Below are 21,822 nucleotides of genomic sequence, written 5' to 3'. Positions count from 1 at the left end.
ATTTTCCGATATGAAAGAAAGTTTTGGATATGAACGAATATTCAGTTTTTGTTCCATGCTGGATCGCTGCATGCTGTGAGGGGCAATCAAACTGGTCCCATATGCCAGTGCTGACAAAGGTCTGAGTGTTACTGATACCTTTCGGAACTAAATTTACCCAAGAGTGACGGGGCCAGGTGCACGCGCCGCTGCCAGACACTTGCGCTGGTGGATCAAGCACCTCCCGGGTCACAAGAAAGTGGGGGGGACCCTGAATCAGTGTTCAGAGAGGAGAAAGATCGGGGCAAAACACAACCCAAATCGGGGGTTTCTTCTCAAAGCCAGCTGGTCTGGCTTTGTTTATGCTGGACATTTTTTTTTTCTTTTTCTTTTTTTTTTTACCTTTGAATTGTTGAATTTTTCATTACCGTGGCCCACAGCAGGTGCTGTTGGGTATAACTTCCTGGGGAAGAAAGTACCGGCACTGGTAAGTTTTCTGGGCTTATATTCTGTCGTGAAAGTCTCTCTCTGATTTCTGGGATTAGAGAATGTTTTGGCAAACTGTTTTACAGCAGCTTTTGAAGGAGTGGCTTTTATAATTGAACTGTTATCAGTTCCTATTAAATATGCTGTTTTTATTTTACTTTTCATTCACCCCTGTATTGCAGTACTAAAGCACAAAAGGTCCTCATCCTTGGTGAAAAAATAAAAGGTAGAAGATAGATGAACACACACATTTACATTGCATTTATTCACACACAGACACACACACAAAATAAATCTGGTGAAAAACAATTAAGCAGCTGTTTCCACTGACTTCTGTGTGCGTGTTTGCCTTGCAGATGTTTGTGTATTTTACCTTATGCCAAGGTCTAAAATAACTGTGTTGAAATTTTGAAAACTAAAAGAGAAATACGTATATATAATAGCATATGTTAATGCTTTTTTCTTTTTTACTTTTTAATCTTTTACGTTTACTTTTACTTGAATGACTTAAATGCTTGTTTAGCACATACACAGTAAGGGCAATGATGAGTAATCCTCATAAATTCAAAGAAATAATACTAGAAATAATGCCAAATAGTCTTAGTATTTTGGAAACAAACTTTAATATTCTGTGAAAAGTCTCATATATTTAAAGGTTATGACAAATGAACATACAGTAGCCTTTAGGAACTAAGCTTTTTACGTTTTAATGTTTTACAAAATGCATTTTTTTAAAAAATAATACAAGTCACTGGTTCTATTACTAATACTGGTACTCCGCTTTTTAAAACAAAGTGGCAGCTCATCTACTAATGGTATCACTTCCAGTAAGGAAGTGAAATATGGAGATGGGACTGAATGGATTTTTCAGCGAAAAAATCCACAGAATCTGCAAAACTTTTCCCGGAACTTATGTCCGGAACATTTCTTTTCACGTTTCAAAACGCCACATCTTTCATCAGTTCCAAAATAATTACAGTAGGAGTTCTCAGGAACCAGGAAGAAACATTCAACAAACAGCTCCCCCCCAACTGAACATTAGAACGAAAAAACCTTAAACAGCAGAGCAGCTGGTAGCAAAGCGGTCAGAGCTACTGCCTTTAGACCCAAAGATCATAGGTTTAATCTCCAGCTACAGTATCCTTGAGAAAGGTACTTACCCTAAATTGTTCCAGTAAAATTACCCAGCTCTATAAACGGGTTAAAAATTGTAACCCTAACACTGTGAGGTGCTTTGGAGAAAAGTGTCAACTAAATGAATAAATTTCAAATCTTTCAAAGAATGTGAGTGACACGGTTGCAAATGATGTCTGAAAACATCTGATATCTGGTTAAAAAAAGTCACAAAGAAAGTAATGAGCTACTATTTCAAATGTACAGTGCATTTTATGCATTTTTTCATAATTTACACAAGGCATTTCCACACAGCAACCAGTGCAACTGCAACTTAATTGCCACCAGAATTACTGTTTGTACAGTACAGCAGCATCTCTGAGCTCAGCATAAAACAGAATTATTCTTCCCATGTTATTTCATTCTGCTCCATAACTCAAAATAATTGCATAATGAAATTAATAACTCCTGTAAGGACACTTAGAAAGGCTACATCATTAGCCCACTTCTGAAAACTACGACACACCTAATATTGGGTATTGCGGGTTTTAAATAGTAGACGGTGATATTTCACTTGTTATTCCATTCAAATGTTTTAGACTGCATTAACTCGCAGAAGGCACATAGATAAAGATGTGATGTTCAAATGAAATATAAACACGTTTTGACTTATGGTCATATGTGTGAATGCATTGAGCATAAAAATACAATCATGCCGAATGTGTTGGATAATGAATCCATACTTTTTCAGTACTTGAAATACATAAGTGTATTATCCTGTCTCGGACCATGTATCATCTTTTCTGTTTATGTGGAAGCAGTAGGCTTAGTTTGCAGATATTTTATATTTTGTTTCTGTTCCTGATTCGGCGTGTTTCAAAGCTTTATAGTGCATGCATCTTAAAGCTCAAATTTTGACCCAGTTACACATCACTTTCCAAAACTGCCTTGGCTTTGAGACGGTTTTGCTCAGTGTAGAAAAGTGCTTTCACATACATAGACTTTCTTACATTAAGATTATTCTTCTCGTGTCACAGTGGTTGGTTGAGTTGCAGAACTCAATGTTTGGAGTTTATTTACCAGTACCCCCCCTCTGGCTTCCATGAAAGCCTACACCATGATGTCACCTTTAATAGAGTCACAATTTCTTAATACACGGAAAATAATCCCATCTGTCACTTTCTTTTAACGACTAGTACAGTCCAAGAAGAGAAAAGAAAGGAAATTCCATTAAAAATAGGCAGGTTACGGCAGGCATGCTGTAAAACTGATCTGATCGCTCTTGGAAAGTGTTAATTGAGCTTAACTCTTGTCTACATTAAACAGAACATAATGTATTTGCACATATTAGCATGTTACACATTATACTACTTGTACATGTAACCAATATGGTAAAGATACCGTACTGCAAAAGGTGCTATTACTGTACATCTTAACAAACCATAAAGGAGAAAGCAAATGTGTTTTGTAATCGACACTTTTGTTCTCGAGTATACAATGTTGTTTTACCATTTTTTATCTTTTGATCAATCTGTCATATTGGAGATCTCCATTATATTGGTTTTTGTTTGATTAAAAAGGGGTTTGTGCAGTACTAAGGGTGTAAGGCAAAGACTTTTCTGAATATCAGTAAAGTTTTCAAACCGGGCATTTTATTTTGTGTCTACAGTCAGCAGCACCTTCCAGCAGCTGTGCTGTAACAATTAGGGTAGAATGGCATTTCATTGTTCCATATGCCTTCAGGTCCGCGAGGTCTTGGAGCCTGGCCCAGTGCAGTTCTAGGCAGGCTGCGTAAAGGCCCGGGGGGGGGGGGAGCCCTCTGGCAGGGCTGTCAAGGGGGCTGGTGGAGGAATCACAGGCACACTGGGCTCTCAGTTCTCATTTTAATTATGGATGAGGGACAATTTGCTTTCTTTCCATCCTTAGCTATGCCAAGGCTGGCTGTGTTAAAGTGTTATAACATTTCCCCCTTTTATATTTCACCGATTCTAAGGTCTTTCCTTGCACTGGAAAGGAAATACTGCTACCTTCATCAGATTAACTGCTGCTAGGCTTATGTTGGGGCATTTTGCCACTTCAGTAGGAAGATGTGATGATGGATAAAATATTCTCCGTGATTTACCATGTGTACCTATAGTTATACATGACGAAGTTTAAAAGGCAACACAAATCTAAAAGCCAGAACATAATATTTTCTGAATGTACTGCTACCATCTTATTTTGGAACCTTGAAACTTCCACTGAGTCTTTTTAGCTGTGACTTTTAAAACAAGCCCAGGAAACATGGATTTTTGAAAATTCAGACTTGTGTCCTGCATATAGAGGACATCAGATAATTCTGCTCACAAATTGTCCAAACTGAAAAGTGAGGTTATTCAGTATCTACCAGGAACCATGTTATTTTATTTTTATTTCTACAACAGGTAAGATAAATTTACTTTGGGGAAAACTCAGTCCAATGGGATACCCACTATAAATACCAAAACTATGCAATATTTCTGTATAAAATAGTGATCGAGCATTAAATATTAAAAGTTAAGGAGGAGAATGTCAGTGTGTTTAACTGATGAGTGGGAAAAATGTATTTTGAGGCATTACAGAAGAAGGCTATATGGCACCCCAGCTGGTGAAAGACTTTATTGCAAATCTGTTGCAGTGCATAGACACATACAGTATTGCACAACTAAGTAAATTGTGGCGCAGAATGCAACAGATTAAAATGAGTATCATGGATACTCTACCTCGTAATAATAATAATAATAATAATAATAATATGCAATTCCTTTATTTGAATGTCACTTTGGAACATCATGTCAATGAACTACGAATGCTCCGAGTATTTGGATCATTGAGAGCACTAAACACGACCAGAAGTATTCAGGATAAAGACACGTGAACTGAAGTGAGTGAAGCATATTATAAGCACTCGTGCCATGGATAGATGGGATCTAGGAGGTTAATAACCCCACAGGGTACAAAACAATAAGTAAAGTACAATTATGCAGTGCAGCTCTGTGGTTTTCTACATTTCTCACAACTCGTAGCATTTTGCAGGACAAAATCAATCAAGGTTCTTTGTCCTTTTGAGTAGAACGAAACAGGTGATTGTATGAATGTGACAGTGATGACATTATTACACGTTGCCACACATGTGTACACTACTTTTTATTACAGTCCAGCGAAATGTCCCTCTTAGACACATGCATTTCTTAAAAAAAAAAAAAAAAAACAGCAGAGACAAACATAGATATAGCCATACATTTTTAGAAACTGCTTATCCAATAGAGGATTGGGGTGGTACCCTGCCAATCCTGGGAAACATACGGCATGAAGCAAGGTACACTCAGGACAGGACTCCAGGGCAACCACACACACCGTGAAACATTAAGGGCAATATAGATTCATGAAGTCACGTGTGTAGACTGAGGTGGGAAACTGAAACCCCCACAGAAAGAAGAACATGCAAACTCCATACAGACTGAGCCCAGAGGCGTGCAACTGTGAGGCACAAGTGCTACCCACTACACTAAGGCGCCACTCCCAGACAAACACATATTGTTACTGCTTATATGTTGTCATTTTTTACATCAGTGATGTCTGTCTATGTGCCAAACTGATGCTCTTAACTGATCAGATTTGTTGTTGTCAGTTACTTTGAATTGTATAGCATTTTGCTTGACATATCTGCGTTTCACCGAATAAATAACCTATGCTTTCCTTGCCATTAAGAAATTAAATGAAAAGATTTATTAAACACATAATTTTTTAAAAAAAACAATTAATAACCAAATTAATAGCAGGTTTAAAAAAAAAAAAAACAGCTGAGTGTTGTCAGCTATAGAATCTTCAAAATGTATTATTGTTATAACTCATTATTTTTGTTTTGTAAAAGACTGACTGATTATAAATATTGAGTGTAGAAAATATCCTTTCAACATAAATTTCTTTTCTTAGCCATGAGATGGTGGCTTTGCAAATCCCGTTATCTCAAAAAATTAACTTTCGGATCTTACAATACATACTTGGCAGCAACAGAGGAAATTTTAACCAGAAAAAAATTCCCTTGAGACTACTTCCTTGCCTCCTGTTTGTGGGAGACATGCTGGAATGGGGGTCGGTTATGAGTGGGGTGTGGGAAATAGTCCATAAGGATCATTTATCAGTGTTTTAGCCCTTAAACTACAGTACAATTCTGTTAAAGAAAGTATTACTCTTATTAAATGTATCAAATGTTCAAAATTTACTGAATGGCACATACATGCACCATTACTATTTATCATTATATTATATATTTTCTTGGCTGATGCTTTTGACCACTGTAATTTAGCTGATACTTTCCATAATTTTTTGCACAGATTTTGTACTGTGATCGAGTATACAGCACTAGAGCGGTGCTTTGAACTGTCTCCTTAGCTTTTATGCAATTTGCTGCCCCAATTGATAGGTGTTGGAAAAAGACGTTCTGAGAAGTATTGAGAAAAAGTGATAAAAATTATATATATATAAAAAGTAAAAAAACAGTTACTGCAATTTACTCCACATGTAAATGACATGAAAGAAAGCAGACAAGGTTATGGTGCATAAATTTCTACATACAGCACCTGAAACTCTCCCTTTACCCTTAATTTTGCTCTTCCCTTAAGATTCAGGTTGTGGTTAGAAACCATGTCCACAAGGCAAAACATATCATCCTCACCCTGTCCATCCTCATGACCTTCACCCTATCATTTCTTAAATGCGCAATACCAGTCACCAGTCATTACCCAAAACAACCTAATTGCTCAGCTTTAATTATCTCTGAAACTAACTTAGTTGCATTCAATTGTTATTGCCTTCAGCGACTCAGAAAAAGCAACCATGTCAGATGATCTACAAACTATGTTTATCAATTTGATCCATGCTAACATTATCTCTCAGACAACTTTCTTTTGTCTGAGCACCTGGGTTTCATCCTGTCTTTTGCAAGGTCAACAGTTGTTTGGTGGACATGCATGTGGCAGTGTTTGGGTCATTCACCCTACTTCTACTTATATCATGGTATTCTCACCTATAGGACAGACACTCTTACTAGTGTCAAGTCATCATGAGGCCCAAGCAAAGGGTTTTCTCTGAGGAATTCAGTATACAATAACACAAATGTTGAGTGTGAATGACAGCACAGGGGTGAATGCGATGTTCTGGTTTGTATTCATCTAATAGCTGTATTAAGTGTGACATTTATCTTTTTGTCTTTTTAATGAGGCCTTCTTGAATACCTTGGATTTGTGTGATAGATGATATGACTACAGTTTACAGCTTACTCACACAAACTGCTCTCAGGATTTGAATTACTGCCATTTTGTTCCCTTTTTCTAAGGTGCCACTCAAGCAAGAAAGCACTGAAACCTGTGAAGACATCTCATATAAAGCACTGAAAGAATAATCACTCGACAGAAGGCTCTGAAGCTAAGGCTGAGAACGCAGAAGGAAATGTGAATGTGGTGGGTACCTCAGCATCTTCGTTTTGAATTAAAAAGTAAAACCGTAGCAGCAGCTAAACAAATCACATTGGCAGCACCAGGGAAGAATAAGTACTAAAAAATAACTGCCAGCGGAGCTGTTTAAATGTGTCACATTACATGTGCTTGTCTTATAATATTTGTTCTGAAGCGTATTACAAAAGAGTAACAAAGAGCACATTTTCATTGTTATTGCTGTTGTTAGCCAATACTTTTCCACAGCTGAGCCACACACATAAAGGATTTCATCATTAGAATGAAAACAGCTTTAGTTTCAATCATATTCATGAGTGCTAAATAGCGCCGTGTTGACTTATTCCCAGATGCATGATTAAAGTGAGACTTCATGGTGAAATGGTGTACAGAACAGGTACATGCTTACAGGAGACTTTCCATCCATCCATCCATCCATCCATCCGTTTGTAACTACTTGTTTTGTGTTGTGCCGGGGTGGTCCAGAGCCTATCCCGGTAAACCACGGTGTTAGGCAGGGTAAACTGTGGGAAGTATGACAGGACAGGAAGCAGGAAACTAATATTTTGTCTATAGGGAGGCCTACACATAAACATGAGGCAAAGCTTGATTAAAAAAAAAAAAATCTTTTGTTGAAAATACTTAATGCAGATTGACACAGCAGTAAAACTGCATATAGAAATATACAGCATGCAAAAGTGAAAAGTGCCAGAGATGTCTAGTTACTGGGCATTTTTGTAAGGTAAAATGCAAAAGTCAAACCGCTCTTATTTGGGTAAACAGTTGTTGGAAAGTTGGTTGATTATCTGCATATTGTTAAACGCTAGTTTGTAAATGAAGGATGTAGGGGGTGTTAAACGACGTCCCCATTTTCAGGCTCATGTTTTAAAAGCCACCTGAAGCGATTCTGTGGGCAGCTGGAGGAGAAGAGGCACACAGCCGCGATCCCGCTTCTGCAGGTTCTCTCAAAACTGACTATACTTTTAATCCTTGGGATTGTGCTCAGAACTGCATTCTGCATTATTCCTTGTTTTGCAGTCAGGTGCAGGTGTTCATCTGCTCACACAGTCACTCACTTACTATTTACCTCAGCGCCTTTACACAGCTCCGCCAGACTGTTTTAAAAGCGAAATAAAGGGTGCCGGGCAAAAGTTTTCGCTTTTATTTGTCCCTTTAGAATATTAACGCGAGTTGCGCGGTTACAGCAACAAGCACTTTCTGGTTCTGTTGCAGTACAAGTGATCGCGCTATTAGCGGAATATTGCATATAGAATTGTGCGTGTGGCGGATACATCAGCAGCGCGCGCAGCCCATTGTCTGCGCGCCGTATGGGCGAGAGCGCTGAGATAACGCGTTAGTGCGACGCTCCTTCTTTCATTAAAACACTTTGTGGAGACGTGAGCCCGCCCCTTTCAAGGGTAAGAAACTGATTATTTCTGCCCGGCTGGATGAGAGTGAGAGGGAGAGAGGCACGGCTGGGATTGTGGGAGAGGAAACGGGACGGGAGCAGAGAGCCGTCAGCAGACACCGCGCCGAGCAGCCGCTCTCTCTTCATTTGCAGCGCAGCGCAGCGCAGCGCCACGGAAGGAAGCCCGCGAGCAGCCCCGAGTTCGCGCGCCGAGCTCCTCGAGCACATCCAGCAGTCGCGTCTCGCGCCGCACCCGCGGGGCTGCGCGTAGTTCTCGTAGCCGCTCACGGGCGACGTCGTTTTTTTCTCCCCTTCTTCTTTTTGCGCTGGATTTAAGTTTCACGGCTCCCCGCAAAAAAAAAAAACAGATCTTTCCAAGTCGATGACATTGAACGGAGCGACTACATGCGTGGCAAAGTAAGTGAAGTCTTTGCGGCAATTTTTCACTCTTCCATCCACTTTGACGCGCTTTGACGTGGTGTGTGAGGAGTTTGGACTCGCTCGCTTCCATTGTGTGTGTAACTTCGGGCTTTTTCTCTTAGCGTTTTCTTTAACAATATTTCCATCTGTTAACATCTTTTAGACAGACCACCTTCTTTCGGTCTCGGCGACAGTGAAATTTCTGCAGATAACAAACAAAAGCTAATTTCTTTTTGTAAGTCTTGACCAGGTCGGGACGTGTGACTTCTTGCTTTCCTATTGCAATATATATTATAATAAATGCTCAAAAATAGCTTATTCCCTCGGTGCTCTAACGGTACAACTGTGAAATTATAATACATTCATAATGCCATATTCTGGAGATCTGTATCTCGGAAAAAGTGTCATCCGCCTTTTAAAGGGGAAACTTGACAGAGAAGTCATTTTCGCACTAGTTTATTGACCTTTTTAATAATTAATTTTAATTTTTTTTTTTTTAGTTTTTAAAGCTAAAATCGCTTCCATGGATTTTGGCTACTTTAGCATATTAATACACTTGAAGTATCTGTGGAAAGTCTCATAATTTGGGCCCCTTGCTGTCATGTTCCAAGCAGGATTCATTCAGCAGTGAATGTGCTCCTTTTCCCTTCTTGTACATCATTAACCTACATAATAATAATAATAATGGCATGTGTGTTCAACCAAATATTAATAATATTTCTGTTGATCCAACATCCTTGGGAGGTTTTGCTGAAGATCAAGATGAACTGAAATATCTGAGATCCAATAGTAACAAGATATAAGGACATTGTGTCATTATATATCTAACATCTATAATTATATTCATGTAGACAATTTTTTTCATCTTAATGTATGCATCGCTAGTGTAATAGTGCATGTAATATCACTCCTTACAGGAGAATCTTTGCAGCTCTTCAGTGTCAGATGTTGGTATGATGTGTAACGAGTGGCGAGTAAAGGATATAATAGTCACAAAGTAAAGATGTTAATGTAAAGAAATAATCCATTATCTTGGGGGTCCTGGGGGAAATAATCATTCACACCTCTGTATTGGCCCTGGATTCTTCCCATTTATGTAGTGTTTTTTAAAAAAATTCAGAAAAATGTAAACTTGAAAGCATTCAACAAAGCAGACATTTAACATACAGGCAAATGTGTTGTCTTTTTGTAGTTATTATTGTATTCATGTTTATCATTAAATATACAAGCCTGAGAAAATAACCTTTGTGAAAAAAGTTAAATAATTAATTGAAAGTTACAAAAATAGACTTTAAGCAATATAACATGTTTTTGTTCTGGAAGACATGCACAGTACTTAAATTTTTAGATTGGCTTTTGCTGAAGTGTGACATTTCTTGTGAATTATGAACCTGGTCAGTTTGTTTCATGTGCTGCTTGCCTGTTGCTGTAGCGGGATTTGCTGTGGGCTAATCTCCTTAAATGTAAGGTAAACGTGCTGCATGTGGACCCACGATTACACTGGGGACCTCGGCCAAGTGTTATCTGCGAGTCACACTGAGTGCAGCGCGATGCTCACTTTCTCGTTCGCCTGGACCTGTCATCCCTAGAAAATCAGTCAGGATCTCACTGTCGATTCACAAAACCAGTAGTGACAACATGGTCTTATGGGGCTCAGAAAGAAGGATTAGGCAATTCATGTGAAATTCTGATTGGTTAGCACCCTGAGCCGATGGTTCTAACAGGACGCTCTCCAGGCCCATTCGATTTTGTACAATGAGAGACGGTAGCGTCCTGTTGCTGATGTCCACAGTAACTCGAAACAGGACTTTCTTCAACTGATCGCCTTTGCTCTCGAGCCTGAGGTTCCCCTCATGCCGAAAAAGTATACAGGGCATGTTTGACAATACAGAGACAGTACATTTATACCTGTAAAGTTTGTTGGAAATCATTAAGGTCGTTAAGCGGTGCTTAAGTATCTTTATACTGTAATTGGATGCTGAATAAAATTTAAGTTATGTGAGAAGTGATATATTTTTTCACTTTATAACTCTTTCAGACTTGTCGGCAGTGACACCAGGAGCTCTTTTCTGTTTTGTCTTAGTTTAAAAGCCAGCGGAAGCAGGTTCAACTAAAGGTAACAGGTGTATGAACAATACATAGAGTAGTGAGTCTTTTGTTCAGGTTAACCAACATTTCATTCACTCACCTCTGTATAACTTCAAACGGTAATGTGATTTTCCCCGCTCTTTTTTTTATCAATAAAAATGCGGTCAGTAAGTTATACGCACTAATATTAGCAGGGTGAAATCAAAATCTGAGAGTTCATTTCATAACCACATGTTAGAATGGACATTGCTTACAGCTGATTTATTTGTGCTGGTTGTACTTTAACATTTTCAAATATGTTTTTTATCACGAAAAACATGAAAACAGAAGACATCAAAGAAAGCACAGTTTTTAATATCTTATGTTTTCATACATGAATCCACTTGACAGCATTTGAGTTACGTGATTGTTTATTTATAGAGAAAAATGCACAAAAAAACTTTAGGAAATGTCAGTTTTTCAATGACCTTTATGTACATAAAAACTCATATTTTGTGTAGAAGAAGAACAGAAACACTGTTTCTCTGATGTAGAAATTAATACGGGCATTCAGACCATTTTTATTCCTATAAATTGTGCTACTGGAGTGTGTAAACCTTATTCATGAGTGTATTTAAAATCACAGTGGAATATCCAGCTTTGATGTTTAATTGTAAACACATTTATGAATATCCATGCATAATATTCACTGCATGGCTTTACTGTATTTTTCATTGTGAGCACTTTTTGAACATGTCTCTCGGAAGTAAGGAAGGATATAAAGTCTTGAAAGATGCCGCTGTCTGGCAAGTCTAGTTGAAAGAGCCAGTGTCGTAGATCTTGGAAAATCGGCCAGACAGAGCAGGGCTGTACTCGGGGCATTTGGGGAAGGCGAAGAAGAGGTACTGCACTCACTCATTGCGTCGGGCTGAAGCGTTCAGAACCCGCACAGAAAGTGAGAAGCCATGTTGTACAAATGGTCTGTAGAGGTTCTGTAGAGAGTCTTCTGTAAGGCTTGTTATTTTGGGGGGGCTGCTTGCCTGTTGGGTGGTCTAGCAGGGAAGACCTCTTGGCCAGTCACACTTGGTTTATGTCATCAGCTGCAGCCTAGCCAGTAGACATCAAAAAGCCCAACATCTGGATTTAGAAGAATTTAGGATTTCCTAGTCAAATAATTTGGAATGTGGATGCAGCAAATGCAGAAGGCAGAATAAGGCTTTGGACAAATCCATCCATTGTCTGCTGAGAAAAATTTACGTTTTTTACATATTCAGTTATTGTGGATACCTGTTTTTTTTTTTTTTTTCTTTTTTATTTTTTAACTTCATGTGCCGATTTCTACTTCATACTGGCTTCTCTTCGTTTTAGCTTTTGCTGAGAAGTTTCAGAAGAATTCCAGATATATCGTACATAATTATGCGAAGAAGAAAACATCAGTCAGTCCTTAGATTGTTTTTGTTTGCTTTAGAAACTTCCGAAGCAAATGAATTGTGTTGTTTGTGTTTAAAATTTTAACTATAAAACTGCAATGAAAAGTTCTGTTGGCTGGTGGGGGGAGAAGGAAACCAAGAAAGCCTTTCTAGTGTGGAGGATCCATTGGTCCTGCAGCGCAGTGTGCCATACAGTACAAAACTGGAACATTTTCCACGATTCGCCTTTGTAAGTTTGATCTGTGTTTTGTGCGTATGTATAAAAAAAAGGATCATTTTAGCAGGTTGCTTCATGTGTTTGCAGTGGAAAGGGGCATAAAATGCTGTCAGATCTATTGAGAGAATTACCAAATTTTTGCTGTTTAATGTCACACAAAGCCACATTACTGTAGTCCCATGCAGCCACGACAGGAAGTTCTCTGTGAGATCCAATCAGCACTGTTGAGAATAAGGTCAGAAAAATAAAAATCCCATGCAGCCTTATGCCTTCTCAGCGTCACACAAATGCAATGTGTTGCCAAGGTACACAAATGCATTTCTTTCCGCTGTCATCTGTCCCATTCCCAGCAGATGTACGCAATCTGCTTTACTGTCACTTGCACGATTTTTGTTTGTCAAAAGAATATGTCCAAATATGCCACAGTGGTCATTCTCATTGCTCTTGTAACACTCTCCGTGCTTTGAAAAATATATAGTATTTACAAGAAATCCACTTTCCATAGCTCTACTGTGTGCGATAAAGCGAATGTTTTCCTTTGCTGTACTTGTGAGTTTGTCAAGAAAGTTATTGACTTCACTCTAAAAACAAGGGATTTTTTTTTCCATTTTAATCAACAGACGTTTCATTTCAATAATTCTTGAAGAAATGAGAATGACATGTTTCTATGTGCCTATATATATATATGGGTTGAGCCCAAAGGCATAATTTGGCTATTCTGCTTCAAGTATTTTGAAGTACTGGAAGGTTTACTAGCCTTTTAAGGCCCCTTATTCTCATATCCCCCAAATTTGAAATCACAGTTTTGTCTCTAATTGTATGTAATTCTGTCAGTTGATTTTACTGTTAAGCAATCTTAACAAAAGAGATTTTTAAGCACTGGTGGAAACTGATCTGAAATAAACATAGGAACTGCCTTTTGGTTTTCAACGCTAGGAGCAGTAGTCCATGTATTTCTCTGTTACTTTGAGTGAGGGTGAATGCATTTACCTTATGTTATTGTCATTTAATGCTGTGTAATAACAGCTATACTTTTGTTTTACTACCTCATTTTACAAAAATAAACATTTAATTCCAAATGATCAAACAATGACTAGGAAAAAAAGTAATACTTTTCAAACTTAATGGGTACTAACACTGGTCAGAATCTTTTTTTTCCAAGATGCATGAATGTTGATTTTCCTTTGCTTTTAAGACCCTTTAACATTTATCCCCCAACTATTACAAGATATAGCACAGGAATGAAAAACGACAGCAGCTGATAGCAAATGGGTTATTAAAGATTTTTTTTTTCTTTTTAGAGGTTTTCTTCACCGTACATTGTTTGCGTTGATGTATGACTGTTCCTACAGTAGTTCCTCCAAAGGGCAGTCAATGATGTCATTAATTTTGCTCATATTTTACAGATGCACTGTCTGGAAAAGGGAGAGAGAAAAAGAGAGGAAATTTGCAGTACCGTGTTGCATGTATAATTAATGACGGCTGCACTATATTTGAAACTTCAGGTCCATATTCTACTTCAAGGCCTGCTAGACTGAGCGCGGCCACGGCTCTGGGAGTGCGCAGATGGATGCTTTTACCTGGCATGGCTGACAAACTCAGTGGAAAAACAAATAACGTTGTCCAAGTCGGGGAGGCTGGCGATGGGCAGCGCTGGCTCAACAATGAGAGGTCTTAAAACATGCACGCTTCAGTGATAGCGGGCTGTCATTAAGAGGCAAATTGGCCCCCGTTCCACTCATCCTAAATAGTGCTTCTGCCAAAATACATCAGGCGTGAGGTTCACTGTTGTGCCTCTATATATCTGTCCTTATCTCAGGATTAAATACACCTTTGGTGTAGATTTTTTATGTCTGTGTGAGACTGTGTGTACATGGGTTTGAGCGTATGTGTGTCTGAGTGTTTTTATATATGTGCTTGAATGCTAAGAGTTCTCATGTTGCTTTTTCTTCCACCGGGTCTAAGATATCTGTAACTCTGATAACCAACCAAAACAATGGAATTCTATCAATGTCAGATGAGTCTGTTACTTTTTGATAATTCACTTTTGAATAACATATACTAAGATGCAAAGAAATGTCAATGTTTCAAATGTCATGCAAAACAAAAAAAGGAAAGAAATTACTTTTCCATTTGAGTCAAATGTATCAATTTGTTTTATATGCATACTTGGGACTTGGTAAAATTGTATAACATGCAAATAAATGCCTGCTTAGTATACAGACTAGGTAAAACCTTAAGGTTTAGTCTGGATACTAAAATGTTTGGGTGAAGGTTCAAATCCAGCTCAGTCTGTGTGGAGATTGCATGTTCCCCCGGTTTCTGCACTGAATTCCTCCCAGTGCTCCGGTTTCCTCCCACAGTCCAAAGACATTGCAGTTCAGTTGAACTAGCCACTCTAAATTGTAGATAATAATATTGATTGGGGGAGTGAGTATGTGCATTTGTGGCTACCCTGTGATGGGCTGGCCTCCTGTCCAGGGTGTACCCCCCCAGCCTTGCATCCATCTGTTCCGGGACGGGCTCTAGACCGCTGCAAACCTGACCAGGACAAGTGGTTATGCAAAGTGAGTGAGTTAGTGAATTTTAATTGTTCTAGTAAACCGCTTTCAGTAGTCATTGATGTAAACTTTATAAAATAAAGCCATTAATAAATTAGTTCTGCAGTCTTATTGACCTTATAAAATCAGAAAAAGAAAAATATAATGTGTAAAATCACACACACAATGCCTACAACTGCTGGTTCCAAACGCGGTCGCAGTGAGCTGGAGCCTAACCTGGCAATACGGAGCGCAAGGCCGAAGGGAGAGGGAACACACCCTGGGTGGGACACCAGTCCTGCGCAAGGCAATGAGTAAAATGTTCAGCTTTTTTGTTCGATGCTGCAGTTCAGTCCATTTCATTGGAAAAAAAGCTAATTTACAACATGACAGTGTAAAAGGTCCTGTAAAGAGACTTTAAAGACTTACTGGAAAGGAATCATATTGAATTGATATTTCCTGTAATGTGGTCACTTGATAAACAGGCTTATATTTGTGAGACATTGCTTCTGATGTGTTTTTTTTTTTTTTTTTTTTACTAGACAGTAATATAGCTTGGACAACATCCCATATGGTTTTTAACCTGTCTGCAAAAGTGATAGCCATCCTATTGTTGTTATCGTTGGTTTCGGTATATCCTACAGTATATGAACAGTAGTAGTAATGCATTTGAGCAGGACAGCAATCTGCACGCATGCAATTAATTCCATTAAACTTTTCAGCATAGCCCACAGATTATATTTCCTGTAATCGTTCACTGTATAAACGAACAGCACTCTGTGCTGTGGTGCACTTAATAGAAGGCCCATAAATGTATTAACTTGGCCACCCCACCAAAAAAGGGAAAACAACAGCTAGAATGGCTTCCTGCGGTATAGTATCTTAACATGAAAAAGAGAATAATTTCCTCTCCTCTCCTTAGTTTTTAAATACAAATACATATTTTGAGTATGTTTATGTTGCTCTAAGTTTACAAGTATGACAACTATACATGCAGAAACTGTGAATCAGATAAATGTTAAAAGCTCGAGATCTACGGTAAGATGCCGAATCTCTTTGGCCATTTTTCTTTTGTCAGCCCTCTTTTCCGTCGGAGTAGAAATGCTAGGAACGATAACAGAGATTAGCTTCCGATGCTCACCAGCTTCCTTGGTCAATTACACATGTAATGAGATGTTTGTTTGGGATAATGCACAGCAGGGACTGCCATGCACCGCTGAAACTGGGTGAAGACCAGGAGCGGCGGGCTCGGGGAACCCTTCGAGCCAGAGCTTTTCTGAAGCAGGACAGGATTCTGCTTAACAAAGAGGAAGCTCTCTACAATATGCTGCCTTTGGTGTTACAGCACCAGTATGAGAATGGAAAAAAGCTGCGGGAATGGGAGCGGGTGTGTTTTGTTGTGTTAGCCAGGGGGACAGCTGAGGTTATGTGAACAGCACAGCTGCATGGGGAGCCCTGGGACCTGGGAAAGTCAAGGCAGATCCTGTATGTTCTGGCTTCTGCTGAGAGGCCTCTTAAAGCAGCCCTCGCTCCACCACCCCCGCCCTCATCCTGCTACTGCCGCTTTGCCTCCCAAACCAAAAATGTTGATGATACGGATAAGACCACAAGGAAAACACTAGATACTGAAGGCATACACCGCTAGTGAAACGCTCACAGTGGACGGATCCTAGATGCACGTTGTCATCTGTAGCGTCACAGTTATAATTTGCAGTAACACAAGCATCGTGATTACTGTCATACAACGGATTTTAAAATTTTGAGGAATTATTCCACTTTTGTTGTGCGTGAGAGTTGTTTTCAGCATGCCACATCAAAGGGCAAAAACAAATTTTAATCTTACATCCAGCTTCATAGTGACAAAAAGCTGAACCCTCCTGTCAGCAGTTGTGATCATACACCACAAGTCGTCTGGTACAGCTGTAATGTGCACACACGCACACACACACATACACGGAGAAAGAGAAGCCACACAAATGCATTTGTGTCTGACACTGTGACGAGCAATAAGGCAGGGGAAAAAAAAAAATCACTCGTCACAAAAGTTCCTCCTCTACAAACAGCAAAGAAGCGAGGCAGTCAGGATCTGAAAGTGCGCAGCATAAAATTTGAGCAAGCTGTTGAACTTTTTGCGGCGTCTAAAAAGCAACTCTTTTGCAGTGAGAAGAGACTAATTGAAGTGATAACGCCGTGCTGCATGTTCATTGTCAGTCACGCAGACATTTATGAAAAAGAAACGAGAACCGATCTTGACAGGTTTGCTCGTGCCTAAAAGTTACTTTAAGCACAATGGCGTACAATATTGTCTAAAAACATGGCGCAAGAGAAGCATTCACATCGGTGTGGTGTTACGGCCGCATTCAGGTCAACTTGAAGAGGGAAGAGGGTTCTTGCCAGGGCGCTGTGCTCATACAATGCAACACAGCAGTTTTTTTTTTTTATCATTTTCAGTGTTTTCCCTTCCTTTTCCAAAGGGTTAAATCGGAGAGAGTATTATCGGATTCTTCCAGCCTCAGTTGAGGTTTCTTTGAAAACTGTGCAGTTTTGATTTTCTACAGCTGCACAGCCCCTTTAATCATATGCTATCTTTTTAGGAGCCCCCTCCCACCCCCCAACATATGTTAATTGGCTGCTTTCTGTGACAAATTATGAGCACTTACTTTGATGAGGTTCGACTGTGATCATGTTGGAGTTGAGTGTGTGGCGTTGCCAGCCCCTGCTGGTTCCCCAAACCACTACAAACATGCACACGTCACCATGCTGCTGAGTAATGAGAGACTACGCCTGGCCTTGTTGGGCTTTCATTTTCCAGTCCTGGTACAGACTTGGATCTCTAGGTACCCAGGCGCTCTCTACCAGCATGATCTCTGCTTGATTCTCGTTGAGTAAAATCAGCCCAGTCTTCACGCCGCTGTCACTGGTGCACTGCTCGGTCTGAGCATTTACTGTCAATGTGGATGCATTCAGACATCCTGTCACTTAGTGAACGCCAATGATATCGTAGGATTATAATTAAAAGGATCCAAAATGCAGTCTTCAGTCATATTTGACATTGAAAATAGCATTATTGTGGCGATACGCGGTCGTGTGAGACGAACAAAGAACTCGCTGCTCTGTTGCAATTAGACTTATTTTATTTCTCTCACTTTGCCATACTTGATCTGGGTTACTCGGTTTCCTAATGGAGTACAGGGAATGAAATCCTGAGAAGGTCGAATTTATGAAGGGCATCCTTGTTGAAGTGCACAGTATTCCAGTTCTGTGCAAATTAGTCTCATGCTGATACATTCTCCGAGCACAAGGCGAGATGTCACTAATAGTTATGGCCATTGAGCTCCCTGGATTTGACAGACGTATTCTGAGTTTTGGCTGTGACTTAGTTGTGACTTCTGCGTTATGGTAATAAGTTCTGAGAAAGAATTTAAATGGTTTGGACGGTGGTATTTATCAGTGCTGTCATGTAGTGTAAGGAATCGGTTCATCTTGATCTTGACTGAATATTAAACTGGAAATTAACATAATTGTTCAAGCGACTTGTGAATTGAATGACTGGACAGCAGAGTATGCAGTGGAACCTAGTGGGCAATGCTCGGTAGAGCAGTGTCACGGTCATTTTCCATATGCTACTGTTTGCCTGCAAAATTTGCCCAATGAACATGTATAAAAAGACTGAGTAAGGCTGAAAAGGTTGACGGTGTTACGATCTATTGTTGGGAAATTTGTGGAAAATGAGACAGTGCCAAGACTCTTGCTCTAAAATGGCATCTCTATTAAATAGATCCGTGGGTACATTAATGCGGAAAAGGAAGCTAGAGTCCTGAAAATTTGATTTTTAGAGTTCATGTGCTGCTGAATTGGAGCGATAAGATTGCGTAGAAACGGACGCTTCAGAATGTGGCATGATTTGTCGTAAGCCGCATTAACAAGTGGCTGAACAGCAGCACGTCGTCCATATTATCGTGGTCTAATGCTGCTGAGTGAGCACAGCCGTAAAGGACAAGGGACTTTGTCTTTTTCCTCTTTGCGTGACTTCCACTTGGAGGGAAGGGGGGCGGAGTTGGTGAACAAATCAGTTCATCACTTCATTTCAAAAATGACCAAATGTTGAAAATGTATTACAGCATTTGGTGCCAGAGGAACAAAAAACGGAAAGAGAGGAAAGGAAGTAAGTTGGCACTCAGATGAATCTGTGAGTCCTCTAAGCCTCAAGGCTTAATTGGGGCCAGTTGGGAGCATTTAATAATTGCTGTCAGAAGATCAAATTTAATTCTCTTTTTCACAGGACCGCTGTAGGGTAGAGTGAGACAAATTGTCATCAGAGATTTATAAACGAACAAAGCTTTAATTAGGCTGATTAGAATGCTGGAAAAGTGAGATGAAGTAATCAGCAGATCATCTAACCATGCCATTTAGTGTTTAAGGCCACATGGCACTGCCTCTGTATTTTCTGTTTTTTAAGAAGAAGCAAATCAGCCTGTTATGAACATCTAGAACATCATCTGGCATTACCGTTCTCAGCAGATAACATAATAGGGCAAATATGTCATTGTTCTGTATGTTCTGCTTAACATGGCTTTGGGCTGAGACTGCAGAGTGCATTTTTTTTTAGAAGGGAGTTTTAATGTTTTTTTTTTCATACAGAAGTGTTTCATATATGCTTTGACTCTGTTGTAAGCAGGTGTTTAATGGACGTGAAAGGTTTGATTTGATTATGATCTGATTGCCATGCGATCATGTTGTATGTAAGATCAGAGTCCACTGCGCACAAGCAGACTTGACTTCCGGAGGACTGTGGCTAGAGGGAGGGACACAGAGCTGCCTAATAAAACCATAGACTGGTGTAGGGTGAGAACAGTACTAGAGCTGATTAACAAGAGTCCCACTTCCTTCTTTGCTGCTACCACCACCCTTCTCATTCCCACCCCCATCTCCCAGTCTTCAGTCCATGCCAGACCTTAACACACCAGGTGTCTAGTCCTCCTAGCAGGCAAATGTTTCCAACATGTTAAATCACTCTGTTGGTGAACAAGAACACTCAGGATTCATCACATTTTTAAAAAAAAAAAAAAAAAAAAAAAAAGAAAGAAAAAACCCTTGTTAATTTCTTGGAAAGGCTGCAGTGAATGATGATTCATTTCAGCATTTTCAGGTCCACTCCACATATTTGCATATTTCCTTTTTCTTTATGATGTATTTTCCCCTTTCTCTTCACAACAGCTCATGCTACTTGGGTTAGCTGTCTGTTGGTGTGTTGCTCAGTAACTGTCAATCTATGGTACACCAACCGTGTCTTCTTAAGCCTTTTTTTTTCAATTCACTAGCTCACCTTATGTGCTCATGTGAAATGTAGCTGCTGTGAAACAGTTAAAATAATAAATATGGTAGAAAGCCTAAACCATACTCAAAGTGCCAGGCGATCATGTACAGCAAAGGGAAGGAGTGTCCCTGCTCTGAGTTTTCCAGCAAACCTCAAGTGTTCGCTTGCAGCTCCCATACAGCTGGAGTCTAGCTCTTGGACTTTCTGTCAGAAAGGGGTTGACACAACATTTCATCTCCTTTTACACTCAGGAGGTTCCACAGCAGGTAGTGGAAAGACAGAGCTCACCTGTCCCCGGTCCAGCTCTGACTGATCCAGTCATACTGTTGTTGGAGCAGCCCACAGGGGCAGCAGCTGCTGCTGGTCAGACAAAAGAGCCGGTAACATCAGTCTTCACCCTAAAAAATGGAATAGCTTTAATGTACATTTCATTTCAGTACCCTGAAACTGCACTCTTAAATATTTTGTTATAATTAAACCGAATGGAATGTACTCGCATGCTATATATGTTTAAAAAATAATAATAATAATAACAAACATTAAAAATATAAATCCTTTCCGTGGAATTAATCTCACTTTGCTTGGAAACAACGAGAGAAACTGAAAGTGCACTGTGCTTGTTAGATAGCAGAGCGCTCTGAGTTTCTATGGCCTTTGTGAAGACGGCGGAGGAACGCACATTTTTAAAGTAACAGACGACGATATCTTTTTCAAGGCTGTTAACCAGTTCACAGTTGGATGGAGGAGGAGCAGGAAGAAGGAACTGTGGTTTTACCTCTGAATGGGGTGCCCTGTATCACGTAAATAAAAACTATTTTCCCCTAATCCTTTTAATCTTGCGTGTCTCCTCAATAGAGCTATTCACAGGTTGTAGCCACACAGAAGTCCAGTTCAACTAAAATTTTACTTATGCCATCATAAAGCCTTTTAGTCTTAACAAGCACTATTTGCTGGTGTAAACATGTAGAGCGTTCTGTGGCTGTGGAATTATTTTATTTTCATACACATGAAGTCTTATGAAAGTCTAAATCAATATGTTTTAAGTGTTTTTAACAGCATTCTTGGGTGTAGTAACTTTTGGTCTCCCAACGGCTGAAAAAGGGATTTATTTTGGTAGTTTTTCGACCTCAGTCCTTTGTCCTCTGATGGGCTGAGGATAGCCTGTGGATCTTCAGCACAAACATACAACTCGGACAGCTCGTTTACCATGGAGCAGGAAGTGGAGAACTTCTGCTTCCCTTTTTTTACCTACTCTGGAACAGTCTAGGGAAGGAAGCACCTTTACACCTTTTATTGTTTGTGGGTCCTGATGTCATGTCCTTCCACCAGCATGCTGTGCATGTTTCCTGTCATTCTCTGATGGTACTGGAGCTG

At 39.6% G+C, this 21,822-nt stretch overlaps 1 protein-coding gene across 13 annotated transcripts in view; it reads left to right on the top strand.

Annotated features, from left to right (window-relative positions):
• Window positions 1–254: 254 nt before the first annotated feature.
• The window catches only part of mef2cb (myocyte enhancer factor 2cb), a 61,499-nt gene continuing 39,931 nt past the window's right edge, over window positions 255–21,822 (top strand). For 11 of the 13 annotated variants that reach the window (XM_029259406.1, XM_018759332.2, XM_018759335.2 and 8 more), the window contains exons 1-2: window positions 255–466; window positions 6,935–7,058. The gene's annotated coding sequence lies outside the window, so the exon portion shown is untranslated. Of the gene's footprint in view, window positions 467–6,934; window positions 7,059–7,925; window positions 8,009–8,432; window positions 8,875–21,822 lie in introns of those variants that run through there. The other 2 variants (XM_018759327.2, XM_018759328.2) reach the window with 2 other exon arrangements.

This window comes from Scleropages formosus, chromosome 17 (genome assembly GCF_900964775.1).
Source record: "Scleropages formosus chromosome 17, fSclFor1.1, whole genome shotgun sequence".
Taxonomy (NCBI): domain Eukaryota; kingdom Metazoa; phylum Chordata; class Actinopteri; order Osteoglossiformes; family Osteoglossidae; genus Scleropages; species Scleropages formosus.
Note: the sequence above shows the minus strand (reverse complement) of the source record. Positions and strands in the feature narration are given on the sequence as shown.